The sequence below is a fragment of the Sceloporus undulatus genome, chromosome 1, assembly GCF_019175285.1.
Source record: "Sceloporus undulatus isolate JIND9_A2432 ecotype Alabama chromosome 1, SceUnd_v1.1, whole genome shotgun sequence".
In the NCBI taxonomy this organism is placed as follows: Eukaryota; Metazoa; Chordata; class Lepidosauria; order Squamata; family Phrynosomatidae; genus Sceloporus; species Sceloporus undulatus.
This window is the reverse complement of record NC_056522.1, coordinates 68013733-68032194: the sequence shown is the minus strand read 5'-3', so window position 1 is coordinate 68032194 and position 18462 is coordinate 68013733. Positions and strand designations below refer to the sequence as shown.

The following is an 18462-nucleotide window of genomic DNA, read 5'->3' as shown; positions in this document are numbered from 1 at the left end:
GTCTTGAAGCTGTTCATGTCTGCACAGCTGCCCGACTTCCAGGCAGCTTTAGGGTGTCACCATAGTGTGTAGCATGTAAATGCCGTGTTCTGATGAGGCCCTGAAGGCATCTTTTAAGGGATGTCTGTTCTGGCCCTAAGTCTACAAAAGCTACTGCTACAACTTCTTTTACTCAGTCTGAAAGGTCCTACAGCATCACCTTGGACACTGATATTATAAACTAACATGGGTATGTCTCTGAATTCTTGCTCCAGTTAGTTAATCTTAAGTATTTCATTGCTACTTTCTTTTTGTGTTAACAGGGCTGAAGAAAGGAGCTGCAGCTGAAAGGAGACTAAGGCGGGTTACAGACCGCCATGAAAGTACGCGCAGAGCACGTACTAGGGTTAGGAAGGGGCGGTTCTTCCGCACACACCCCAACCCTAGTAAGCGCTCTGTGCGTACAAAATGGCGGTGGCCGTTCCACACGGCCGCTGCCATGATGGCGTGACGAACGCACCAGCTCCAAACAAGGCGGCGCGGTCATGATGCAATCGCTCCGCGCGAGGGCGCTTAATGCGCCCTTTGTGCGGAGCAGGAAGGAGCTCTGTTTCAGAGCTCTTTCCTGGTTTGCGTCGCTGGGCGCAGCCTTCAGACGGCTGCGCCCAGCAACGCAAGGGAGAAAGGGGCCAAGTAGCCCCTTTCTCCTCCCCCCTGCCACCGCGGGGTGTCCTTGGGGCTTGAAGCCCCAAGGACACCCCTTTCCAGGCTGCGGGGAAGCGGCCTTTTGCCGCTTCCCTGCACCCTGCAAAGTGGCGGATCAGGGCCTTGGAGGCTACCAGTCTGGCAGCTGAGGCCCCAATACACCGGGGAAAGGCGCGCCTACAGGCCAGCCCAAAGGGGCAGTCTGTAATGCACCTAAGGTCCAAAATACACTGCAGAAATAATCCAATTTGAGACTGCTTTAACTGCCCTGGCTTAATGTTAGGAGATTCTGAGAACTGTAGTTTTGTAAGACATTTAGGCTTCTTTGTCAGGGAGCTCTGGTGCCACAATAAACTACAATTCCCAGGATTCCCTAGCATGGAGCCAGGACAGGTAAAGTGGTCTCAAACTGGATTATTTCTGCAGTGTGTTTTGGACCAAAGTTACTCAACAGGCAGATTCTTATATTCCTATAAGTAACTTCAGGAACTGATATAGCCACAGGTTGGAAGGATTCAACTATATGAGATGATGTGAAATTCCTAAACTTTAGAAAATACATGCAGTATTAAAGGGAAACATGATTTAAATCAAGAGTTTAAATCAGGTTTTGTTTCTTGTCAATTTAAATAAAATTGCCATAATTATGATTCTAGAATTCTTCAATAATTAAAACCTTATATCATTACTAGAAGATCTCATTTGTATACTACTAAGGCAGCACACAAGAAACACGTGTGTGAACAGAATGAAACACATACATTCTTCCTGCCTGATAATGACTAACCTGGGAGATGGCTATCAATTATAAAAGAATCTGGAAATTTATTCCATTCATATGTTTCCAGACTTCCATACATAACTGCAACAATATAGGAAGAAGTCATAACAAAACCACTCTACCAAAAATTCCCCTTTCTAATCATATACTGTTCATGAGTGCACCACTCCCAAATGCACATAAATTTATCCTTTATTCTTTTTCATTTTCATAAGTTAAATGAAAGAATATTTAACTCACTTGTGGCTCGCCTCCAACTGATCACTTATTTATAACGATACACTACACAAATGTGTGCAAACAGAAATTGTCCAAAAATGGATGTAAATTTCATTAAAATAACCTCATTCTTACACCAGACTAGGTTCAGACTAGGGCACCTCCTCTTCCTACTTGAGAAATTCAGAACCATTAGGCACAAAATTTGAGGGAGGCAAAGGATCATTAGGCAGATACTCCATGCATCAGACATGTTGGAATAAACATTCACTGCAGTGCACCCCTCCCTGACTCATAGAAGAATTTAGTCATAGCTACATGCCACATTGTCCCCACTTAATTTGCAAAGAGGAGTTGCTGCTGGTTGTAATATTCTTTTCCTGTGCATAGTTTTGGAAGGGGGACAGAGATGACCTTTCTGTTCTTCTTTTAACATAGCTATTGGCTTAGTCTTTGTGTGCCATGTGACATCTTCACAAGACATATAATATGAATTTATACACAATGATTAGAGCTTAAGTAGACAGCCTTCTTAATCTGTGTCCTTATGGTCTAAGTGATTTGCAATATGAACACTGCTTTGTAATTTATTTATTTAAAAAATTTAGTCAGTCATGAGAGCTTGCTTGGCCCTACCTCCAGGCATAAAAGCACTTAGAAAAGCAAACTGGATACCACATGAATCAAGCAAGAAATCCATATTGATGCACATCCCTGGAATATACCCATTTCTTTGCCACAGGGTATGTGGGTAATAAGGAGCAAGCAAGGATAAGTATCTGCATCGAATGAAGCAGAAGACAGCCCTTTTAGAATCTAAGCAGCATTACATGGTACTGGTGCAAGAGCAACTTACAAGGGAAAGATGCCCTGCCTGTATTTATCTTTAAGTAAAAGCTCTTCATAAGATGCAAATAGTAACAAGACAACTGGGGTTCAGTGGGTTAGCTACTTTAATTTTATAAGAATTCCATACAAGGTACAAATTGCTCCCTTCTCAACGCTAACCATGTCTGATTCTCAAGAGAAATGGGGTGCCTTCCTAACCCACAAATTTTAAAAAGAGAAAAATAAGAAACATATGAATCTCTTTTCACACTCACTGGATAGCAATTCCCCACACATCCCAACTAATGCAGCACCTTTGTGCAGTGTTGCCAATGAGCCTCAAAGATATTTCCCGGCATGTTTTACCAAAATCCCCGGAATGCCCCCCCATATTACCTGGAATATTAAGTCAAAATCCCCGGAAAGTTCCCGTAATGTTAATATGGCGGATCTTTTGCAAATAAACGTAACCCTAATTGAATAAAAAATAATTGTAGCTTATTTCAACTCTCAAAATTACCATTGAACCAAACAAAGAATCTTTCAGTCCTTCTAATACTTTTAAGATATTTATTTTGACATGAAGGAGGTCCAAGAAGCTTTGTGCCAAACCGAAACGTGATAGGCTGCAACCGCACTGCAGAAATAATCCAGTTTGAAACCCCTTTAACTGCCCTGGATCAATGCTAAGGAATCCTGGGAATTGTAGTTTTGTGAGAAAGAGCTCTCGTGCCACAATAAACTACAATTCCCAAGCATCTGAGGAAGTATGCTTAAGTCTAGGAAAGCTCATGCTGCCAACTTTTCTTTCAGTGAGTCTCAAAGGTGCTACAAGATTTCTCTATCATCATCACCATTATTATCATCATTATCAAATCCAAATGCACCTGAAGAAGTGGACTTAAATTGGCAACATTGATATACTGTAGACTCTTTCTCTGGGGCTCTGATCTGGAAGCATGGAGGCAATTCCTTTGTCAAACCAGGGAATCCTGGGAATTGTAGTTTGTTGTGACATGTATATGTATGCGTGTGTATATATATGCGTGTGTGTGTGTGTTGTGTATATATGTGTGTGTATATATTATGGCTGAGCTTTTCCTGAGGGCGAGGCGACCACTCTCCTCTCTGATTGGCTGAAAACCGTTAGTGTGACTCCAAACAGGATTGATTGCTTTGATAGCCTCTCCCTCTCAGGGCTGGAGCTGAAAAGTCCCTGAATCTTCCTGGAATAGAGCCAGACCCAGAATCAAATGGAAAGCACTTAAAAATCCCAATTTCCGGGAGAAACTCCCGAAATTGGCAACACTGCCTTTGTGCATGCACTTAATTATATTTCAGGTAACCAGTACAGTGATGGTTATAATGAGACCTGGTGCTGCTCTCATAGTGCAAATACAGGGATGACTATCGGAGCAGCAGACAGCTATAGTGGGTTGTTTATGCACAGGAATGCACGGTCACTAGTTCCATCTGTCAAGAAACAGTAAGACAGTGTAAACATTACCTACGCTGTACTTGTGTTTTTTAAAGGAAATTGTACACATTTGCATTTCATTTGCTAATCAAGAAGAAATTCTCCTACTGGTTCCACCTGTCTTATTTTAATTTTAAAATATACATACAGAACATGGCTTTCTATAGGATCTCAATAGCTGATTTATCCTCAAGGTTCTGTCAAAGGAAATATACATGTTACAAGAAAAAGTACATTTGGGCATGACACTGGTAGGCCCACCTAGCAGCTAATTCAATGACTTTTTATAGCTCCTTCACAGATAAATATACAGGTTCAACCCTTGTTGATACAGTTCAAGCATTACTTATTCCTTTTCACACAAAAAATAGAGGTACCTTTGCCCTGATCAAAATATTTATTGGGTCAATCTCTTAGGCCAACGCAAAGTCCACAAAACACTGCACAAAGTTTCAAGTTCTCCAGACCTCTTCATCATGCAAGATGAAGCAGACCCATGATTTAATTTGTAGCATTATGCCCCAAGGAAACAGCTAGTCTTCTAAAATGTCAGATGTCTTTCCAGTTAAGCCTAAATAAGTATAGCTAAAAAACTTAACATCAGGCTCCATTAAGATATCAAGGGGATATTAACAACTGGTTACAAAGCAAGACATCCCTCAATATTACATAGTCATTTCTGTTAAATTCAGTAATGATAAATAGAACACAGGCATAATTTAAAACATTACAATGGCCAGTCATTTCTTAGACCAAATAGGGAGAAAACATCCTGAAAGATGCAATATAACAGTCTTTCAACACACATGATAACCTTTTAAGTAATACAGTAATCATCTATAAGATTCCCAATTACTATTATCTCTGCTAGGCCAACTATATCATCCTCTAAGGTACAAAAACAACTGGGATGTTTCTATTAATTAAAATATAATGAGAGACCACCTCTGTTGGCTATCATACATCACTAAGACACAGACTCATAGTAAATGATAGTACAGTGGACTCTTGTTATACGTTGGAGTTTGGTTCCAAGATCCCCCGTGGATAACAAAATCCGTGGATACTCAAGTCCCATTAAATATAATGACATAGCAAAATGGTGTCCCTTATAAAAAATGGGAAATCAAGGTTTGATATTTTTGAACATTTTCAAACTGTGGATGCTTGAATCAGTGTATAACAAATCCATGAATAAGAAGGGCTGAATGTACCTTAATACTCTGTGGCCTGTTACAGACAGCCAAAATAAAGCTGCTTCGAGTCACAGTGGAGGTATGGTGTTTCAATGATGCATGCATCCTAAGAGTCCAGAAGCCACACCAAAGCCATGCTCCAGTCCTTAGGGCTGGAGTGTGGCTTTGGTGCGACTTCTGGACTCTTAGGACTCATGCATCATTGAAACACCATACCTCCACTGTGACTCAAAGCAGCTTTATTTTGGCTGTCTGTAACAGGCCTGTGATTCACAAGAAAAAATGACAAGCAAATAATCCACAATGTATGTAGAGAATACTGGCAACTGTTTTACTATGCTCTTCTCAATAACCTCAAGGGAATGCATGCAGGCCAATGGTTCTCAAACAATGGGGCAGGATCCCAAGGAGTGGCACAAGAGTTGCTCAAGGAGGGTACGAGATTTGGAGGCCCGGATCCCTCCTCTTCTTCCTCTTCCTCCTCCACTTCCCAAACTTTGTCTGTCCTAGTGGGGAAGAGAAAGCCAAGATAGGTACTAGGAGCTTCTGCCAGGGAGTGGGGAGGAGAGCTATTTCCTTATAAAAGGTTAAAATATGAATATAAATCAGTGTGTGAATGAAAATACTCACACTAAACAAACAAAATATTTTATTCATATATAGTACTATATCAAGCTACAGGGAGCACAACATCCACATATACCAGTAGATGTAACAAAGTCACAAGGATAAAAATTCTGAGACGCACTGATATAGGCTACTTGCTATTGCTGTTGTTATATGCCTTCAAACTGACTCAGATTTATGATGACCCTACCATGGGGTTTTCTTGGCAAGATTTACAGGAGGCTTACCAGTGCACTCCTCTGAGGCTGAGAGAGGGTGACTTGTCCAAGGTCTGAGCCATGAAAGCCCATTGAGTTTTGTTTTTGTTTAAGATGTTCATCTAGGAATCTCTAGGTCCTACAGCGCAACTTTGCCAGATATTGACCATAGAGTTCTGCTGAGGAACCTAGACATTCCTAGAGAAAACACTTCTCTAGACATTCGTAGATGCTCCAACATGATTCTATAATCAACCTCTGGCAGACCATAGAGTTCCACTGGAAGATCTGAGATTCCTAGAGCAGTGTTCTCTGAGGTAAAAAGAATAGTGTTTTTTTATTTGCAATTTTCCCACATTCATGGGAGTCCTTTACCCCTAACCCCAGTGAATGTGGATGGACCACTGTACTATGTATAGGTCCAGAAATTTTAGTCAAAAAATTGATCCAAAAAGCCTGACTCATTTTATTCATGGGTCAATGTAAATACTGTACAGCTGGCCCTATGCATCCATTGATTTTTGTATCCAGAATTCAAACATCCATAGCTTGATTTTTTTAACACACACACACACACACAGTCATCCCTCCATATTTGCGGCTGTGATATTTGCGGATTTGATTATTCACGGATTTCATTATATGTTCTCTGTAGGACTGTCTAGGTCAGTGGTTCCCAACCTTCCTAATGCCGTGACCCTTTAATACAGTTCCTCATGTTGTGGTGACCCAAACCCATGAGATTATGTTCGTTGCTACTTCATAACTGTAATTAAATAGGTGTTTTCCAATGGTCTTAGGCGACCCCCCATGAAAGGGTCATTCGACCCCCAAAGGGGTCCCAACCCACATGTTGGGAACCGCTGGTCTAGGTCCTCCAGTGCAACTCTGTGGTCAACTTTAACTAAAGGTTGCACTGAAAGACCATTTGTAGCTACTCCAGTGCCATTCTATGGTCAGTGTATGTTGGACATTGACCACAGAGTTGCACTGGAGGACCTAGAGATTCCTAGAGAGGTGTCCTCTCAGGTAAAAACAGTGTTTTTGTTATTTGCGGTTTTTCCATATTCATGGGGGTCTTGTTCCCCTAACCCTAACGAATATGGAGGGACAACAGTAAATTCCAAACAACAAACCTTGATTTTGCCATTTTATATCAACTGTATTTAATGGGACTCGAAAATCCACAGATTTTGGGATCCATGGGGCATCCTAGAACCAAACCCAGTGGTTACCAAGGGCCCACTGTATTTTAACTCTTATTTAAAAAGGAACCATCCCCTGATGAAAGGCAAGAGTGTAATCTGTCCTGGTAGCACTGACCCTCTCCCCTCCTCATCCATTTGTCCTTTAGTGTGAACACAAACAGTTATGCCTGCTGGAATCTTGTAAGTTCTTCAGCATTGTTTTTCTTTGCTTCATCCTTTCGATCCTTTGTTATGTGCCCCTAACTTTTACCCTCAACTTATCTTTAGGTCATATTAAAATCCAAAATTTTTGCCCTGAAACCTGCCCTTGACTTATATATACATGAGGCTGATGTATAGGCAAGTATATATGCTAGTCTCAAGATATTTTGGTACAATGAGGAAGCAATAAAATGTAATTCTACTACTTTTTCCTGTTAGGCATAAAATACAAATAGAATGCTGCACAGAACTAAGTACTGAACTTATACATGTTACTTAAACCAGATTCTAGCTGACCTTTCCTGTTAAATTCACATTGTGTTCCTTTAAAAGTAGACTTTTAGATATTAATTTATATTCCAAGTTAGATGAAAAAATTTCCACATATTTCTAGAGACCAGGATGCAATGGAAATTCCTGAGATTAATTTTAAGTACTGTAGTCTTTGAGACTGTTGTTCAAAGAGCTCCACCCAGGGTTCTACACAAACATCTGTGAAACATAGAAGACAAACAAGAAATACTACCCTCAAATTAAGTCCACCACAATGAATTTTAACAATAAACATTAGCGACACCTCCATCTCCAGGCTTTTCTACAATTGCAATAATGTACTAATTTACCAGTGCAACTTTAATTTTTTAAAAAATTAAAATAATCAATTAAAACCTTCCTCCTGTCACTGAAAAGACACGTAAGTACTATAACTATAAAATAGAACTCATGACAAATGTGATCACTGTTTCTTTTTTTAAAACCCATCAATTAAAAAACTGATCTCTCAGCAGTTTCATATAGGTTAAACATTGAAGTTGGGGAAAACCTGCCAATGTTTGACAACTATTTAGAGCACGATTCCTGTATACTTTTATGTATACATAGAACCTACCAGTTTCAGAAGCTTTAGCAAATTAGACAGGAATTATGTGTTCAGAAAATATAATAACAGATGATAAACACAAAACTACTCTCTACTGTGCTTATTTGACAGAAGAAATGGCAATTGAATGTACTTTATTGAAAGAAAGATAAATACCAGAGCTTAGCTAACTGATGCATTATCCTGTTCAAATGATCTCAAATTACTGGATGCATTTTTCATACAACATCAAATATCATCAAAGTGACAATATGACTCAAGTATTCCAAGTTCCTATTAAAAACAAGCTCAAGAGGAAGAATGATGCAAAGGATGGAATTTTAAATTTGGGTATAAGAAAACAGGTTCAGATCAGATCCCCACTTAGCCTGTTACAAGTTTCTGTCATTCAGATTCATTTAACTAAGGTCCAAAACAAACAGCAGAAATAATTTAATCTGAGACCGCTTTAGCTGCCCTGGCTCAGTGCTAGGGAATCCTGGGAATTGTAGTTCATTGTGGCACCAGAGCTCTAAATGTCTCACAAGACTACTGATCCCATAACTCCCTAACATTGAGCCAGTGTAGTTAAAGTGGTCTCAAACTGAATTATTTCTGCTGTGTGTTGTGGATCTAAGAGCCGTGGACAGGAAAAAATAATTAATACAAATACATAAAATCTGACAAAAACAAAAAGCACAAGGATAGCCCATCATTGCAGCTTCTGTAAGATTAGTATATCTCCTTCAGGTCTATCTACCATATCTATCTATCTATCTATCTATCTATCTATCTATCTATCTATCTATCTACCGTATCTATCTATCTATCTAGACACTTTTCTCACGGAGAGAGACCCAAGGAAGGAAATCAACTAAAATCTAGTAATGCAATTTTTAAAACAATTAAAAATGCAAATTAAAACAGTATACTTTTTTTAGTTTTTTATGGGTTTTTCAGGCTATGTGGCCATGTTCTAGAAGAGTTTCTTCCTGACGTTTTGCCAGCATCTGTGGCTGGCATCTGTGGCTGGCGAAACGTCAGGAAGAAACTCTTCTAGAACATGGCCACATAGCCTGAAAAACCCACAAAAAACTATGGATGCCGGGCATGAAAGCCTTCGACTTCAGTATACTTTTTAATATATGAAAGTTAAAAAAATTAATTAACAAAATACAAAAACCCCTCCCTTGCATAGTTCTATATTAAAAGTTTGCTTAAGCAAAAAGGGTTTTGCCTGAAATGGAAAGCAGGGAGGAGGCCAGGCAAGCTTTTTGTTTAAGGGAGTTCTAGAGGTTGGGAGCAGCCACAGAGAAGGCTCTCTATCATGTCCTTACCAAGCAAGACAGTGATGATGTCAGGACCGAGAGAAGCCTTCTCCTGAACATCTTAGGGCTCTAGCAGGTTCATATGGGGAAATACAGGCCTGATACAGACAGGCCAAAATAAAGCTGCTTCAAGTCACTTTGGAGGTATGGTGTTTCAATGATGCATGCGTCCTAAGAGTTCAGAAGCTGCACCAAAGCCACGCCCCAGTCCTAAGGACTGGAGTGCAGCTTTGGTGTGGCTTCCAGACTCTTAGGACACATGCATCATTGGAACACCATACCTCCAAAGTGACTTGAAGCAGCTTTATTTTGGCCTGTCTCCCAAATACTCTGGACCTAAGCCATATAGGGCTTTTTTGGTCATGACCACCACTTTGAATTGTGCCCAGAAACAAACTGGTAGCCAGTGAAGCTGTTTCAACAAGGGAGTTGTATGCTCTCTGTAACTGGCCCAGGTCAGCATTCTGGCAACCATTTTGAACTTGCTGAAGTTTCCAAACAGTTTTGAAAGACATCCTCACATAGAGTGGGTTCCAGTAGTCCAAATGAAATGTAATCAAAGCACATGTTACCGAACCAGATCTGACGTCTCAAGGAACAGGTACAATTATTATTATTAAACTTTATTTCTAAAGCGCTGTAATTATACACAGCGCTGTACAAAGTCGGTAAAATTAAAGAGAATATAAAAGCCTGCCCAAGGCGTACATTCTAAAATAATAACAATTAAAAGAGGAATAGATAAAATTACCATATAGAACAGAAAAAACAAATTAAAAACATCAAATATCAAACAAGTCACATCACATCAAATATTGTCACACAGCCAGATGACAATCACAAATTCCCTGAGAATGCTTCCCTAAACAATATGGTTTTCAGCTCAGCCTTAAAGCTGGTTAGGGAAATGATGAGCCGTGCATGCAGAGGAAGAAGGTTCCAGGAATGAGGGGCAGCAAGAGAGAAGGGACGGATCCGGGACGGGGCAGAGGAGATCCTGGGTTGAAAGAGGAGACTTTGGTTACCAGAGCGGAGAGTGCGAGTAGGGATGGTCGGAGAGAGAAGATCGGTTAAATAAAGAGGGGCCAGCCCATGCAGGGCTTTAAAGGTGAGTAGCAAAAGTTTGTACCTGATGCGGAAAGGAAAAGGGAGCCAGTGAAGGGAGGACAAGAGAGGGGAGACATGATCATAACAGCGAGCGAGTGAAATAATGCGTGCAGCTGAATGCTGAACAGAAATTAATGGGTGGAGATGAGAGAGGGGAAGCCCTGCCAAGAGGAGGTTACAGCAGTCTAGTCATGAGACCACTAGGGCATGGACCAGTGTTTTTGCGGTAGAAGCTGAGAGATATGGACGGATTTTGGCGATACTGTAGAGAAAAAATCTGCAGACTTTGGCTGTAGTCTGGATCTGAGGGATAAATGACAAAGAGGAGTCAAAGATGAAACCAAGACTGCGGGCTTCCTGGACCAGCTGAATAGAGATGTTATTGACAGAAATAGAAAAGGAGTAGTGAAGGGTGGGCTTAGGAGGGAAAACAAGAAGCTCGGTCTTGGACATATTGAGCTTCAGACGCCGATGGTGCATCCAGTGGGAGACAGCTGTTAAACAGGATGACACTTGCTGCTCTAGCTCTGGCGAAAGATTAGGGGTGGAAAGGTACAGTTGGGTATCATCGGCGTACAGATGGTAGGAGAAACCAAAAGAACTGATAAGTTTGCCAAGGAGAGTGTGTATAAAGAGAACAGAAGGGGACCCAAAACAGAGCCCTGAGGAACTCCAACAGATAAGAGGACAGAAGACGAGGTCTGACCACCCGAGACCACTGAAAAAAGATTGATCTGGCAAGTAAGATGTGAACCAATTGAGAACAAGGCCCGAGAGACCAAGGTCAGAGAGTACATCTATTAGGAGACAGTGGTCCACGGTGTCGAAGGCCACAGACAGATTGAATAGGACAAGGATAGAATAAAGGCCATTTGCCTTGGCCCGCAAAAGATCATTTGAGATCTTAGTAAGGGCCGTCTCTGTGGAGTGCTGTGGGTGAAAACCAGACTGGAAGGGATCCAGAATGGAGTTAGTTTCAAGAAACTCAAGACAGTGTGAATAGACAACTCGTTCCAACACCTTAGAGAGAAAAGGAAGAAGAGAGATTGGACGATAGCTAGCCAAGGAAGAGGGGTCGAGAGAGGTTTTTTTCAGGATAGGGGAAACTATGGCATGTTTGAAGACTGAGGGGAAGGAACCCGAAGAGAGAGAGAGATTAAAGATATAGAGGAGGGAGGGTAACAAAGAGGGGGCTATAGAGATTAGAAGACGAGAAGGAAGTGGGTCAAGAGAGCAGGTGGTGGGTTTGGATGAGTTCAACAGCGAAGAGAGTTCTTCCAAAGAAACAGGAGGGAACACAGAGAGTTTATTAGGAGGAGGGGTGAGGAGATTAATGGTGGGAGCCAAATCATGAGGAGTTAACTCAGAACGAATGGTGGTGATCTTTGTAATGAAGTAATTGGCGAAGTCGGAGGGAGAAAATAATGGAGAGACGGAGGGAGGAGAGGGTTTTAACAGTGTGTTGAAACAGGAGAACAAGCGCTGCGGGCGCCTCTCGTTGGCGCAGATCAATAATTTGAAGTAGTCTTGTTTTGCCATCGACAGGGCGCGTGAAAAGGATAAAAGAACGAACTTAAAATGGATAAAGTCGACCCACTCCCTGGACTTTCTCCAGAGACGTTCGGCTGCTCGGGAGCAAGACCGGAGAAATCTAACAATGGGAGTGATCCAGGGCTGAGGCCTACAACTGGAACACTAATTTTAGCTGTGGAAATGCACTCCCGGCCATTGCTGAAACCTAGACATTCAGGCTGAGAGTTTCGTCTGAGGAGTTATTTAGACAGGGAAAATAATCCAGGATGAATCCAGGTTGAACCTTTGTTGTTCACATGCATCTTGAATGCACCCAATTAAGTTGGGGTGGTCTACCAAAAACAAACAAACCACTTTCCCCGGGATCGATATTGGGTATTTTCCAACTTAAAAAAAAAAAACTGCATAGTTGGCAGTGTGAATAACCAATGCGAATAGACCCGAATAGACTTGGGATAAAACTCTGCATGCCTTGAAAGCCAATACATTTGCACTGTTGACGGCCTTGAGGTTGAGAAAGTGCCGCCCCTTCCCCAGTGGAACAGCCACCGCTGGGGAGAAAAAAGGGAAAGAGTGGAGGAAAGCAGGGGAGTGAAAAAGGGATTCCAATCCCCTCAAGTGGCAGGAAGAGGAGCCTTTGCCCAGCCAAGTAGTGCTGGTGGGTGTGAGGAAAAGGGAAGGGTGCCTGCATGTGTGAGCAATCGAATTCACAGAAATGCAGTTTGAGGAGAATAGTGTGCATAATAAACCCGGAATGTGTGAGTGAGGTTATTTGCATCGTTCCAGTTTAAAAAAGACATCTGAATGAACCCCAAGAGAACACCCAAGCTGCGAGATTGACATGTCAGAGAGGGTGTAACCCATCCAGGGATGGCAGAGTCCTTATTCCCTGATCTGTCTTTTGACTAACCAAGAGCGCCTCTGTTTTGTCTGGATTAAGTTTTCATTTTGTCTGCCCTCATCCAGTCCATTACTAACAGCATATATTGACACAGTACAGAGATAGCTTCCTTGGGAAGGAAACAAAGAGTTGGGTGTCATCTGCATAAGTATTGGTGAGTTCTCCCAGCAGTTTCATATAGATTAAACAGCATGAGGAACAACACAGAACCCTCAGGGACCCAGCAGGCCAACGGCCAGGGAGTCAAACAGGAGTTCCCCAGCACCAGCTTCTGAGTTTGACGCTCCAAAAAAGGCTGGAACAACTGTAGAACAGTGCCCCTAAGTCCCATCTCAGAGAGGCAGCCCAGATACCATGGTCAATGGTATCAAAAGCTGCTAAGAGGTCCTACAGAATTATCAAGAACACAGGTCATCCATCAAGGTAACCAAAGCTGTCTCTGTCCCATAACCAGGCCTGAAGCTGGATTGCAATAGATCAAGATAATCAGTCTCATCCTAAAACCCTTGAATATGGAAAACCACCATATAGAATCATAGAATAATAGAGTTGGAAGAGACCACAAGAGCCATCCAGTCCAACCCCCTGCCATGCAGGAAATCCAAATCAAAGCATCCCCAACAGATGGCCATCCAGCCTCTGTTTAAAGACCTCCAAGGAGGGAGATTCCACTACACTCCGAGGGAGTTTGTTCCATTGTCGAGCAGCCCTTACTGTCAGGAAGTTCTTCCTAATGTTGAGGTGGAATCTCTTTTCCTGTAGCCTGCATCCATTGCTCCGTGTCCTAGTCTCTGGAGCAGCAGAAAACAAGCTTGCTCCCTCCTCAATATGACATCCCTTCAAATATTTAAACAAGGCTATCATATCACCTCTTAACCTTCTCTTCTCCAGGCTGAACATCCCCAGCTCCCTAAGTCGTTCCTCACAGGACATGGTTTCCAGACCCTTCACCATTTTAGTCACTCTCCTTTGGACATGCTCCAGTTTCTTGCCCCAAAATGGAATAGTAAAGGCTGACTGATAATTATTCAGAATGGTGGGATCCAGGAAGGCCTTTTCCAATAACGGCCTCACCCGAGCCTTCTTTAGGCAAGATGAAAACCTCCCTTGCTGCAATGACATTTTTTAAAAATTAGCCTACATTTTTCTTTCTATATTACACAAATAATGAAAGAGATCACCATTAGATCCCGAGAATAACACTATAAGTCTACAATCCTAAACACAGTTATGTGAAAATAAATCCTAGTAAACTTGATATTACATCTGAGTAAACATGTTTAGGATTGCACTGAGTTATAAAAGGGATCACAATTCCCCAAGTACAAAAGAAGCAAAAGGGCCTTCTGGCCTGTTTGATGCTTTGAGAAAATAAGAGCCTGCGAGCACCATTCCCAGTCAATATGTTGATGGTACCCAGCACTGAGGGACACCTTTGCAGTGTCAAACATTGTCTGCTTCCCTTGAAGACCCTAATCATAATTGGAGATTTCCTCAATCCCTCTGACTCATCTGTGTTCCAGAGCCAAAGTAAGCTCTCCTGACTCAAACCATTACGTCACATCAATTTGGGCTCCCCCAAGTGAATTTCTTGGCCTGCTGAGACTCCAAGTTTGCTGCAGTATAAATATAACGTGAAGGATAACAAGTGACAGTGGCAATCGGAAACAACATGAGGAAGTTGTCCATGGCTGCTCAGGAAAAAAAGGAAACAGAAAAACACTTCATAATCAAGGTTTCCAGCAGAGCCTGTTTGTCCTCTGCCAACAATAATGAGGTCCTCTCCTTCACGTTGCAACTGCATTCTGCTGCTGTGATAATGAGACTCATGCCCAGCACTATAATGTGTTGTTTTCCCTCTGTGCACGACTTGGGTACTGCTATGGCTAATTACTATCAATGCCTTTTCTCCACCCTCCTGGAGCCTGTCTGATGCTCAGAGACAGACGCGGGGGAGTTCATTCCAGCCCAGAGCATCAGCCTCCTGGCAAGTACTGTATTCATCAAAGCTAGTAATGTATGGGAGATAATAACGCAGAGCCAGCAGCAAACAAGGTGGTGGGGGCTAGAACCTTTCTATGAGGATGTGACAGCAGTGAGCACAGTCTGATAAGTGTGCGGGGGGGGGGCAGAACCCTTCAGTGGCTGTAGAAACAAGCAATTTGGTTATTCCTTCCTTGCACACTAACACACACAGACATACAAAAGTTACCACCTGCCCTAAAGGCTGCCACATTAGAACATGTCCTTTTCCTCCTCCTCCTCCTCCTCCTGGCCACCACCACTAACCCCATCAAAAGCAACAAGGCACAGCAATGAAATCTACTGTCTGAAGCAACTACTGTACCTCAAATATGATAAAATAATACTTTAAAGTATTTACTGTATTGCATTTTATGCCACTCTGTTTTATATGACTCATATATCCTATATACTTTCTGGTAAAATCTGTTACCTTTGGTTATGCTGGTCCATGACTGTAATAATCTATTGATTGGTAAAAGAGTACCTATCCAGGGGTAGCTGTGTTGGTCATGTAGCAAAGTACAGTAATATCCCAATTCCACAAAACAGTGATATCTTGATTGGCCAATGCAGAAAACACATGTGGCAAGCTTTCAAAGTGCAGCATGTATTTGGTACATTATGGTTGGCGCCATGGTAGGTATCTCTTATTTAATGGATTTGGTATGATAAAAGAACATCCATGCACAGCAGCAGCTTGGACTATGACTCTGGAGATCCGGGTTTGATTCCCCACTCCAGCATGGAGAGGGGAGGGACCCACTGGGTGACCCTGGCAAGTCACACTCTCTCAGCCTCAGAAGATGGCCATGGCAAACCCTCTCTGAAGAAACATGCCAAGAAAGCCCTATGATAGGCTCGCCTTAGGGTCGCCATAATCATTATTATTCTAGAGCAAGGGAGAGGGGCTGAGACTGCAAGAGAGGAAAGGAGAAGGAAACATGGCAGGGCGGCCACCTCCTCAGGGTGACCAAACACATCCTCCTTTTCCAGGACCTGTCCTCCATTTCCAACAGTCTGTCCAGGAAGAATGCCAAAACATCCTCCATTTCAAGTCTAAGAAGCATGACTTTGTATCATATATGAGTGTTTTGAGCTTTTATGTGGCAAATGCCCTCCACTTTCCCCTGGAATGTCCTCCATTTTGCAGTGCCTTGTCCTCCTTTGCAGCGAAGACATCTGGTGTCCTCCACTTTGAGCTTGACTAAGAAGCATGCATATTATACACATACACACACCCATTATATACATACATACATACATGCATACTGTGTGTGTGTGTGATACACAGTATATATGAGTGTGTTTTGAGCTTTCTATGTGGTCACTGTCCTGCATTTTTCCTGGAATGTCCTCCATTTTGCGGTGCCTTGTCCTCCTTTGCAGTGAGGACGTCTGGCCACCCTGCCTCTCTTCCTCCTTTCTTTCTTTCTTTCCCTCCTTTTTCTTTCTTTCTTCCCTTCCTCCCTTCTTTCTTTCCTTCCTTCCTCCCTTTCTCTCTTTTTTTCTTCCCTCCTTCCCTTCCTCTCTTCTTCTTTCTTCCCTTCCTTTCCTCCCTTCCTAGGCCCCGCAAAAGCACCGGTGCTCTCCCTCCTCCTTCCCGCCCCTTACCTGCCGCCTCCGCCGCCCGCGCAGTCCCTCAGCCGCCGCCGCCGCTGCCTCTTCCTCCTCCTGGGCTCTTCCTATCCCTGTGACAGCGGCCGAGTCCCCCAGCGGCACCACTGGCTGCCCATGTCAGGAAGGAATCCTCTCTCTCCCGCCCGCCTCCCCTCCGAGTCGCCAAGGCAACCCAAGGACCGCCCTCTCCTGCTGCTGCTGCTGCTGCACTCGACGCCGGCCATCCAAAGCCGAGGCCGCGCATGCTCACTTCCCCACTCGGGACTCGGGAGCCGCTCTCGGAGGTCACGTGCTCCCGAAGGGCCAATGGGCGCAGAGCGGGGAAGCCCTTTTTTCCTTATTGTGGAAATGCAGCCTTCCCTCCGCGTTGAACAGCAAATGAAAAACACTGTTCCTTTTGCCTGAGGAACACCTCTCTAGGAATCTCCAGCGCAACTCTATGGTCAACATCAACCAGAAATTGATCATAGAGACAAATGTCTAGAGAAGTGTTCCCTCTAGGAACTTCTAGGTCCTCCAGGACCAACTCTATGGTCAACTTCTGGGAGAGTTGTGCTGGAGGACTAAAGAGATTCCTAGAGAGAACATATTAATCAAAACCACCAATAATCAAATCAGCAAATGTCAAAGGCTTTCATGGCCGGCATCCATCGCTTTTTTAAAAATATATTCCTTATTTCTGAATTTTAAAAATACAAACAATAAACTATAATAGATACCTACATATGTGTACATATACATATCTATATATGACAAAACAATACAAACACAAACACAATTTTGACAACAAATAAATTACTTCCTGATATTGCTAACAATTTCACCTTTTCATAATACTTGCTCTTAATTTCTATTGAATTTTAACATAAGTTGAATATCTTTTTCTATTGTTGAAGAGTTCAGATTTCTATCATTTATATAAAAATCTAATTCAAGCTAAATTGTCTCCTTTATATAGATCCTTGAATATGTAACTGTTTCTATCTAATATCTTTATAATTCAAATTATTGTTTCGTACTGTATTTCAAAACCATTTCACAAAGCGTTAAAGATAACAGATAAGTAATTATCACTATTATTCAGTTAAAGCAATATACATATTTTCTTCTTTTACATTTTGGATATAGCCTATCCAAGAGTCCCATTCTTTATAGAATTCTTTTAAAGTTCAGCAAAAAAAAGTCTGGGAGGAGTTCCAAAATGTCCTCCATTTTGAGCATGGTTTAGAAGCATTAATTTATATTCATTTGAGTGTTATGTGGTAAATGTCCTCCATTTCGCAGTGTCTTGTCTCCATTTTGTGGTGAGGACATCTGATCACGCATCATTTACCAGAGAAGGGCTAAGGCCTTGTAAAACTACAAATCCCAAGATTCTTTAGGCTGGAGCTACAGCGCTTAAAGTGGTGTCAAACTGCAATATTTCTACATTGTAGACGGATGTTGTCCATGATCGCTTTTTTTTAGTTCTGAGCTTTTCTTACATTTTGGTTTTGGTTTTCTCAGCCAAATTATAAATACTCTAAATGAATAAATATGATCCCTTCTCTAACAGCCTCAGTATTGATCTTCTTCTATTGCTGTCATGGAGTGAGGAGGACTATAGTTTACGAAAACTTACTTAATGATATTCAAAGATGTAACAGCGTTGGTCTGTTTCAGCATAGAGAGATA

At 42.1% G+C, this 18462-nt stretch overlaps 1 protein-coding gene across 2 annotated transcripts in view; it reads right to left on the bottom strand.

Annotated features, from left to right (window-relative positions):
- The window catches only part of LYST (lysosomal trafficking regulator), a 135389-nt gene extending 118416 nt beyond the window's left edge, over window positions 1-16973 (bottom strand). For both annotated transcript variants that reach the window (XM_042469256.1, XM_042469265.1), the window contains exon 1: window positions 16783-16973. The gene's annotated coding sequence lies outside the window, so the exon portion shown is untranslated. The remainder of the gene's footprint in view (window positions 1-16782) is intronic.
- Between the last annotated feature and the right edge of the window lie 1489 nt (window positions 16974-18462).